We start from the raw sequence: 10150 nt of genomic DNA on the forward strand, positions 1-10150 counted from the left end.
CACTTACTCTGCTGTTTGGTTCAAACATTTAAGAGTCTCATTGAGTTGAATCTGCTGGGTGGAAATACACTGATTCATTTTTGACAGCTGCTCCTGAAGGTTAGTCATCTGCTCCAGCAGGGGGCGCAGGGACTCAGCCATCGTTTTTGCCAACTCAGTGGTTCCTTCTGGTCGTGGACTCTCAGCTGGTTTCACTTTTGCAAGTTTCTCCTTCTCCGTCCTCTTCCCCGCCATTTTAGCGATTGTTTATCTTCGCCAAACATTTTAAAGTCTCTGAAGTTGCACTCTGACGCTCATAAACTCCTTGGTAAGTTTTCCCAACAATTTTGCTGCTTTTTCTTCCACCCCCCCAATCTCGCTTAAAAGTTTCTGCACCAGGGAGGGGCCCCTCCCCCGCTTGCTTCAGTCTCTAGCCCTGGGGGTTTGGGGAAGCTTCCTTTTTAATTTAGCAAACCGCTCCGAACCGACTCGTTCATTTTCGGCCATCCAACCTCGTTTTACTTTCTTTTCCGATTGCTCGATCTCCTGCACTTGTCCCAGCCAGCGTCACTAGCTCACTAGCACAAATCCCGGGTGTCCCGACAGTTTGGAGCCATGCACTGCTTGTAACACCTCCCCCCAGAGTGATAGGGGAACGTATAGTTTATGTCCTCTATACCAACAACCATCAGTTTGTAGCTCGAAATCACCCTCCGCTTTGAGCACGGCCTTGTTGCCCTCCAAGAAAGCTGAGGTGAACTTACTTTGCCAAGTTTCCTCGTTGACGGAACCTGTACAGACCAGACCCCTAAAACCTGTCTCGTGGTTTGATAAAGAATGTTTAATTCATAAAAGACAGCTCAGAGTCTTGTTTAAAGAACTCTGTTTAAATTCCACATTTGATAGATTAGATACTTTCTTTGTTTCCAAAAAGGAATTTCAAAATTTAGTTATGAGGAAGAAGAAAGCCCATTGCCATCAGTTATGGTCCCAAATGTTACCTTCTCTTAAATCTCGTGATTGTAAGACCTTTTGGAGACCAATTGCTAAAACATCTAGGAACAATTTCTTTTCTGAAGTTGATATCCCTCCCCAAATTTGGGTTGACCATTTTTCTAAACTCCTAAACTCTTATACTGATGTTTCTTCTATCCTTGAATTAACTATTCCTTCTCATATTCCTAGATGGCCCCCTGTTAACGAGAAGGCAATTATTGATTTAATAAGTAGTCTGAAACCTTGTAAAGCCCCCGGTCCCGAGGGTCTCCCTGCAGAGGTCTTTAAGAAATTTATTGACTGGTGGGCTCCAGTCCTTGCCACTCTCTTTACATCTATTGATTTATATGGCATCTTGCCGGATACTTGGTTAAACTCAATAATAATTCCACTCTACAAGAAAGGGGATCCTAAAATCCCGGATAATTACCGACCTATTAGCCTTCTTTCTGTAACGGGCAAACTATATGCTAAACATCTTGAGCAGCGATTGCGAATAAATTGTATGCAAAATTTTGTGTTGATGTGCACACAAAGGGGTATGTGACCCAAAAAAGAACCACTAGTTTAAGAGGTATGTACACACACACACACAGAGAGAGAGAGAGAGAGAGAGAGAGAGAGAGAGAGAGAGAGAGAGAGAGGTGGTTACAGGTTTTGCACCTTCTCATTCCATTTTAGGCTGCTCACTTGCAAATTAAAGGTCTAATATTCAAATTAAACTGATTTCTGTTATCCCAGCCTTAGATAATACATGCTAATTTTGTATTGTTTGTGGTAGGAGATGGTTACAGTAATTGTCAGTGCAATTCTAAGAACATTTTCCTGGGAGGGAGCCCCATTGAATGGACCTGAGCATGATACTGAGCTGACCTATTTAGGATTGCTCTTTGTGAAGCTGAGGTAATATCTTTCTCTGTTTGTGACATTGTAGGATCCTCATGATTTCTGCACCACTGACCACATTCTTCTGATTATTTACATACCTATCTACATATCTTTTTCTCCAGTGTGGGCAGATCTGCAGACAGCTAAATCTGCGGATTCAGCCCATGCTGAGAGAAAAGAGATTTTTCGATTGGAACCCCCCAACTTTGCAGAAAAATCTTTGAAGTTTTAATAAAATGTATTGTCTCTTACCATGCATTGTGCTCTGAATTAGGACTTAGTTTGATTGAAACCAAGACATGGGTGTTAACGGTCCGTTACTGGCTTAAATTATATTTTAACATTGAAGATGGTTCGCTTTTGTCTTTTCTGTTAAAGGAAATTCATAGTACCTCTTGGGACTATAATATTCGAACCAAAATAAGATCTTTGGGCCTCTCCTTGGAGGAGCTAGCTTTCTCCTCTGATGTGTATATCTTCCAAACAATCAAACAGAGGCTGGTAGATATTGAACTTCAAAAACTGCAGCCCCTTCATCCCCCTGTCTGTTTTTCAGCTACATTAAGTCTTAAGAATGTTGTGGGATGTATCCCTCTGTATTTGTATAATCTTGATAGCCCTAGCCACCGAAGAGCGTTTTCTCTTGCTCGAGTAAATGCCTTTCCATCAAAACTACTGTATGGTAGGTTTCAAAATATTCCTAAGCATGAACAGAGATGTGACTGCGGTTCTAACTCTCTTGATTCAATTGATCACATATTGTTAGACTGTTCGTGGCATGCATCTGCTAAGGAAAAATGGTTAAACACTTGGTTGCATGGTAAACATCACCTTTCCAATGAAATAAAATGCCAATTTCTATTGAACGATGTAACATCAGAGATTACTGTGGCAGTGGCCAATTTTTTAGTTGACGTGATGAGAGTGAAAAATTTGGGAAAGTCCGTTTCATGATTTTATAATTAACCTAGACTTTTAGTTGATTGTGTCATTTTCTGTCTTTGATTTTTAAGGTTGTATATGCCATTAAAGGTTGATTGATTGATTGATTGATTGAGTTTCCTCCCCCGCCCCCTCTGTCTGGGAAGGGTGGGGGTTCTGCGTCACAGTGGGTGGAGGATTGCGGCGAGCTTGGCTCTGTGTTGTCACCACTCCGCCCAAATGTGAAGGCATGAACACTGAGTCCAACACAACTTCCTGTTGGCTATCGTGTTGGGGTAGGCGGGACAGGGCGTCGGCCAGGGAGTTTGCTGAGCCGGGGAAGTGATGGAGGGTGAACTGGAATTTGGAAAAGAAATCCGCCCAGCGGAGCTGTTTGGCATTGAGATATTGAGGTGTTTTGAGCGTTTCTAAGTTCTTATGATCAGTCCACACCTCGAACGGGACCCGCACCCCCTCCAGCCAGTGTCTCCAGGTGGATAGGGCGAGTTTTATTGCCCCTGCCTCCTTTTCCCATACAGACCAGTTCCATTCCATGTCATTAAACTTCCACGACATGTATGCCAATGGATGAAGCAACCCGTCCCCTCCCTCTTGGAAGATGCCCTCCCCCATGGCAACATCCGACGCATCAGTTTGGACAAAGAACTTTTTCGTTTCATTGGGGTGGGCGAGGACTGGCTCCGAAGTGAACAATGCTTTGAGGTTTTCGAAAGCCTCCTGACACTCCTTACTCCATGGCAACGCTGAGCCTGGCTTCGTAGCCTCCAGGCCCTTTCCCTTAGTTTTTAATAAGTCCGTTAGGGGTAAGCTGACTTGGGCAAAATTGGGCAAAAAATTGCGGTAAAAGTTCACAAATCCAAGAAATTATTGGAGCTGACGTTGGGTGCGGAGTACCCCCCACCCCAGAACATCACGCACCTTGCCTGGATCCATCTCTAGGCCCCTGTCAGAGATCCGATACCCCAAAAAGTCAATGTGTGTCTTGTGAAATTCGCATTTAGACAGTTTTGCAAACAGTTTGTGCTTCTGCAATGTGGCCAACACCTCCCTTACCAATTTCACTTGGGAGGGGAGGTCTGGGGAGTACAGCAAGATATCATCTAGGTAAATAAGGGCCCCCTTGAACAAGTGCTTGTGCAACATCTCATTGATCAAGTTCATGAAGACCCCTGGGGCCGCTTGAAAATCGAAAGGCATCACTCGATACTAAAACTGTCTGAGGGGGTGTTGAAAGCAGTCTTATGTTCATCCCCCTCCTTGATGCGCACTCGGAAGTACGCATCCCGAAGATCCAACTTAGAAAAGATTTTCCCTTTTGCCGCTTCCGCTAGTAGGTCTTTGATCAATGGCATGGGGTATGCATTGGTTGAAGACACTGCATTTAAACCTCTGTAATCCATGCATAATCTCAACCCCCCATCCTTCTTCTTCCTAAACAAGACTGGGGCTGCAAACAGGGACGACGCTGGTCTGATAAAACCCCGGGCTAGGTCTATGAACGTGCACAGTTCATCTTTTTCGGCCAGCCCCATGGAATAGATGCGCCCCTTGGGTAGTTTTTGGCCAGGCAAGAGTTCAGTGCTACAGTCTGAGTGTCTATGAGGTGGGAGCTCATCCGCCTCTTCCTTCTCAAACACCCTGGCCAGGTCCCGATACTTGGGGGGAATAGACAATAGTTCGTCCCGAGCCAAGCACACTCTAGGGTTTTCTGCTATCAGCTGCTGACCCCAAGTTGGGTCCCAGCAATGTTCTTGGCACCTGGGAGAGATGAATTTCACCTTCCCTTCATCCCATAGTATGTAGGGATTGTGCCCGTGCAGCCACGGGCCTTCTAGGACCAGCGGGAATCTGGCGGCTGTGGTGATCACGAACGGCCATTCTTCCCAGTGATCCCCCGCCCCAACCCACAATGGTACAGTCTCGTATTCACAAGGTTCTTTCATAGTAGACCTATCCATTTGGGTAAAAATCAAAGGGTCTTCCAGCTTCACCACCCCCGCCTCTAGCCCCGTCACGAGCGAGGGGTTGATAAGATCGCTCCCACACCCCAAGTCAATGAGAGCCTGTAACGATTTCATGTTTTGGGTGTGTGTGTCTTTAAAAGTGGTTTGTATGGATGTATGACAGACTAGGATGCTGGAAGCAAGCAAGTGGTATGATTGGTGAGTGACAGAGAGGGGGAGGGTTTTTGGAATGGATGCTGTGTGGAGGATTGGAATGTCTATCTGGTGTGTCTGTGAGGTATGACAGTTGAGTTAAACGGTTAAACAGACAGTTGAGTAAAACAGTTAGAGAGAGCAGAGTGTGCTGTGTTAAAAGCAGTTAATATATGAGTTTTGTCCTGAAGTCTCTGTGTTAAGCAGACGGTTAAGTCTGTGATATAAGAGTTACAATTGAAAGCTGAGAGCTTGAGAAAAGTACCGGGAAATATTGTTACAAAGTGACTTTATCCTCCCTGTCAGTAGAGGAGAGGCTTGTGAGAGACACCAAGCATTTGGTCAAATCATTCCCAGTACTGTTTACCTTGTTCACCCTCGTGTTTATACTTTCGTTAAATAAATCCTATTTACTTCAAGTTTACCAGCTAAGTAAAGAATTCTTCCACAGACCACATCGTTCCTCGAAAGGCCTAGACCCAGTGCTACAATACCAACCCCAGAAGCAAAGAGAAGAATTGGAATTTATAGAAATTCCTGGTGGCAGCTAGAATACCCTACAGAATAAAACATAAAGAACATTTTAAAAGTAAAACTAGACCTCCCCAAATAGGAGGTTGTCACAGAGCCCGTACACAGATATGTGTTCCGAGGCTGGGGTTAATCAAAGTCACAGTCATGAAAAACAAGGGGGGAAAGCTGCTCACCACTTTAGGCCCTTCCGGGATCAGGTCCTGCTGCTCTGCGCCTCTCACAGCAGGACCGGGCCTTTTCCTGCTGGCTCCGGGTCATCTTCGCTGGAATCATTTTCTAACTCCTCAGGGGTGGCTTGCAAGGCTTTGGCGTATTTTGGTTTCCCAGTCGGCTTTTTGGATGGGGTGGTGGAGCGCATCTTAGCCGGGTCACTCGGTCCCAGCTTCCCGGAACCCGCTCCGCTGCATTCGGCCGCAAAGTGGCCCCTTTCCCCACACTTCAGACATAGCCCTTGGCGCATGCATTGCTCCCGCGTAGACTCGTACTGCCGCACCAGTTTCCCTTTCGGAGCCGAAGGGGTAGGCTTACCTCCCGCAGTGGCAATGTCCAGGCGCAGGGTGTTCAGAAGGGTTTCCGCACTCTCCGCCTCGTGCATCCATGTCAGGAGGGAGACTGGATCCACTGCTCGTAGGACCGTTTTCCGGATTTCCGGATTCAGCCCCACTCGGTATAATTCCGCCAGCACCGGATCAGGCCAAGTTTGAACTTTGACCGCGTGCAACATGAGTTCCGATGAGTACTCCCTCACTGACCTCTTGCCTTGCTTCAGGGTGCGTAGGAACGCCCTTGCCTTTGGCCCAGCGTTCCGATCTTCGAATTGGGCCCGCAACACCCACATATAAGCACCCATATTTACCAGCACAGGGCCCCGTGCATTGTGCAGCCCCACGTACCAAGCTGCCACAGGCCCCCGCAGGCATGCTGCTACCACATCCACGCGACTGCTGTCATCTGGGAACAGGTGGCCCGACCTCTCCACGTACTTCATCACTCGAACCACAAAGTAGGAAATTTCCTCAGGGTTCCCATCGAACATTGCCTCGATGAGGTCTTTCGGGCGATGGATCGCATGGCCTCTCGGGCTGACGGGTCGGGGCGCTGGAACTGGGGCCTCCCCCGAGGCCGGCTTGGGCACGTCTCCAGGCTGTGGCAGGGGAGCCAGTGGGGCCGGAGGTACCACTGGTGCCACCGGTTGGGCTTCCCTCTCCTCCCTGATAGCTTGGATCACCAACTGTGGAATCGCATGGAACAAGCCCTCCAGGTCCCTGTGCAGCTGTCGCCTTTCTCGATCCGCCACCTCCATCCTGTGGGCCAGTTCCAGTCCCTCATCCGGGGATACGCACCCACTCCTTCGACTGCTCCGTCACCCATGGGGCTGGCGGTGGTTCAAAGGAGGCCCCATACGGGGGGAAACCTCCAGCGGTAAATCCCAGGTCGAACCTGCTGTCTCTCCGAGGCCCCTGCATAAGCATGTAAGTCTCTGCAGTGGAATCCGGGTTGAATTGGCCCCATCTAGAGCTCGTATGATATTCTTGGCCGGGCGGCAGCCGCAGCCCCGAGGGAGTTGGGAACACCAAAGTCGAGGTTGTCTTTGGGTCAGCCCCCGTCCCAGGTGGCATTGTGGTCACCAGTACTGATGACTGGGTCATGGGAGTCGTCCTCCCAGTCGAGGTAGGGATCAGGACCTCTTCGTCCTCTCCCTCGGGAATAGGGTTCTCCTCTCCGGCGCTCATCTCGGTTTGGGAGAGAGGCGCGTAGATAGAGAATGAAGGATTCTTAATGTCAGAACCCACAGCCAACAACGTAGTACATGCTTTCAGGAAAGGTAATACTTTATTGAAGAGCTATAGATGCATTAACATAGGCACTGTTAAGAATGATGGCTGCCCATGGGGCATAATAGGATATAGGGTATTCGTATGCACCCCCCCCCACTGCCCTGGCCAGTGAGCCACCCTCCCGCGCACGGGAGATAGAGCTTCGGCCATTAAGCGCTGAAGCTGGGAACGAAACACCCTCTCACGGTTCCCAAGAAAACCAGACATCAACATCCCCACCTGCAATACTTAGAGATAAGCGTTGTAGCAGCAAAGAAGCACAGAAGGAATGCAAAGGCAATTAGAAGACAACCAACCTCCCCACCCCCATGGCAGCAGAGCTGACACTGTGCCTAGTTTCCCTTTAGCCATCCATGGTTGCCATAAGCATAGTTCCCAGATGTTATTGTGACATCTCCTCTCTGTTTGATACCAAAAGCCTGTTATAAATTCCCATGGTATGTTAGCTGAGTAATCTGGAATTATGACTGACATATTTTCTTTCTTACATTCAGCCGATCACGTTCCGTTTTGTGGAAGAACTGGCCTCCTTGATCCTCTCCCATCCACACTTCACCCCCTTCTTTGCATTCAGTGCCCTCCTTTCTTGGCAGCCTCTGTCTGGTGGAGAAACAGTGAGACAGAAGGGCTTTTTGGGGCGATTTCCTTTTCCTCCCAGTTATCTGAGTGTGCCTGAGGTTGGCATCCCCTAAATTAGGTGGCAGTGTCCCCGAGGCAACAAGTCCTCCTTTTTTGAGGTGGTGCTCTGGTGTCACAGTAGCTGAGGTCACTGCTGCAAAATGTCCATTCATCCTTCCACTCACATCTCTTGTGTCATTGCTATGCTTCATCTTTAGTGTGTTGACCTAGATATCACCCCGTCATCCCATTCACCACTGTTTCCTCTTTCTGCCGCTTCTTTCTGGTTCCTTGGCTTCCCCTATTTAATGCATTTATTTTAAACATCTGGGAGCCACCTTTCTGCGTGGCAGAACTCAAATCACACCTTTCTGTGTGGTGAAGCTAAAAAAAATAAAATTTTGGGGAGCCACATTTGTGGTGGAACTCAAGGCAGCTTAGAATGTAAGCAGGACTTTATAAAAACAACAATTATAAAACCCTACAAAAGTCAGAGATGAAAAGGCAGAGATCCCTTTTAGTCGCCTTCCCACTCTCCAGCCAACCCACCTGTATTTCTTCCTCTGTCTTCAGCTTCTCCCCCTCCTTTCCTACCCATCATGGCCTCCCTGCGAAAAGTCTGGCTACAGCTGTGTGGCGGCCACCAGCTCAGGGCGGGTCCCAGCTGTGCAGCGGGCCAGACCCAGGGCTCTGGAGCCACCGGTGCCAGGCCAGGCCAAATCGTATTGGTGGTGAGTTCCCAGAAGTTGCTCCTGGGCACATCGTTGGCAAGGCCTCCTCCACCAGGGGACATGATGATGGGGGGGGCTTTCCGGGGCTGTTTTGGCCCCCAGTCTACTCCTGCTCCCCCTCCCACAGCTGGGCTTTCCAGAAATCAAGGCTCAGAATGTTTGGCAGAACTGCTGCGGTTGCCAGGCAACCCCACCCCAACAGCCGCAGAGTCCACCGAAGACACTGAAGAAGGCCTGATTGGCCAGAAATGTGTTAAGCCACAATAACTGTTCCTTGTGTACTCTTCATTTGTACTTGTTAACGAGGCTTTCATTGGGCCCTTGTATGTTAACTTTCCCCCAAATAAACACATGTGTTTTTCCTTATAATAAGTTTATATGAGGTTTTAACTATTGGCCCTATGGGAGTTTTTTCCAGGCCCCGAGCTACAGTGAGGCATTTTGGGGCCCCCCCAAGCCCCCTTAATTAAAAGCCCGGCCCCACAAAAAGCCATGATCTAAGAGGGTCAAGCTAACAAGCTATTATAAAAATACAAATATTATGGTGTACACATAAATAAAACATACATAAGGTTAAAAGAAATAGTCCAAATATCAGACTCTTAAAGCTTATTGCATTCAGAGCAGATAGTTATACATGTCCAATGGATGGGTAAAGCTTTTGACCCATAGACCATATGCGTTTCAGCCCCTTAGGGCCCTCCTCAGTGGTCAATATCCCTATTGTATAACAACACACATCCCGAAGTAAATGTATATATCTATATATCCCTATCCCCCCACCCCCCATACCCCCGTGCAAAAGCAGAGGGGCTCAGGGGAAAGGGAGGGGGCCTGTCTGCCCGCCTTCCCTTCCCCTGGAGAAGGGGAGGGGCGGGCAAGGAGGCTGCGGGGCACCTGCAGAACATCGGGCAGGGAACCAAGGCATGTGCAGAGTGCCTCTCTCTCCCTTCCCCAGAAAGGCATGTAAGACCCCTCGGCGGGGTGGTGGTGGTGGGGAAGGGGCCTCTGCAGGCGCCCTGGCCCAGGGGCAGTTTTGCTCTCCATGGTTCCCTCCGGGCCATCCCGCCTTCCCTGCTGGCTGCCAGGTGCCGCCTGTGGGCACTCGCTGTCCTTCGCCTCGGCCTGCCCCCCACCTGGGAGTGAGGAGGCGTCCCGGGCAGGGCCGGCTCACTCACTAGGCGGTCGCCTAGAGCGGGACGGCCCTTAGGGGCGCCAAACTGTGGCCCCATTCTCTGGGAGTTTCTTGATTATTTGTGTTTTTCATTCTTCCTGAAATGCATTTATTTTTGAAAATTGGTGGGCGCAGGGGGGGGGGCGCCAGAAGGGATCCTCACCTAGGGTGCAAAATAAGCTGGGGCCGGCCCTGGTCCCGGGGCCAGGCCCCCATGACAGCCTCCAGGCCCCTCCCCCGCGTTCTCTTTGGGCCCTCCCCCTGAACTGGGGTCCCCCCCCCCCGCGCATCATG

The sequence above is a fragment of the Gekko japonicus genome, unplaced genomic scaffold (assembly GCF_001447785.1).
Source record: "Gekko japonicus isolate JY-2015 unplaced genomic scaffold, Gekko_japonicus_V1.1 scaffold446, whole genome shotgun sequence".
Taxonomy (NCBI): Eukaryota; Metazoa; Chordata; class Lepidosauria; order Squamata; family Gekkonidae; genus Gekko; species Gekko japonicus.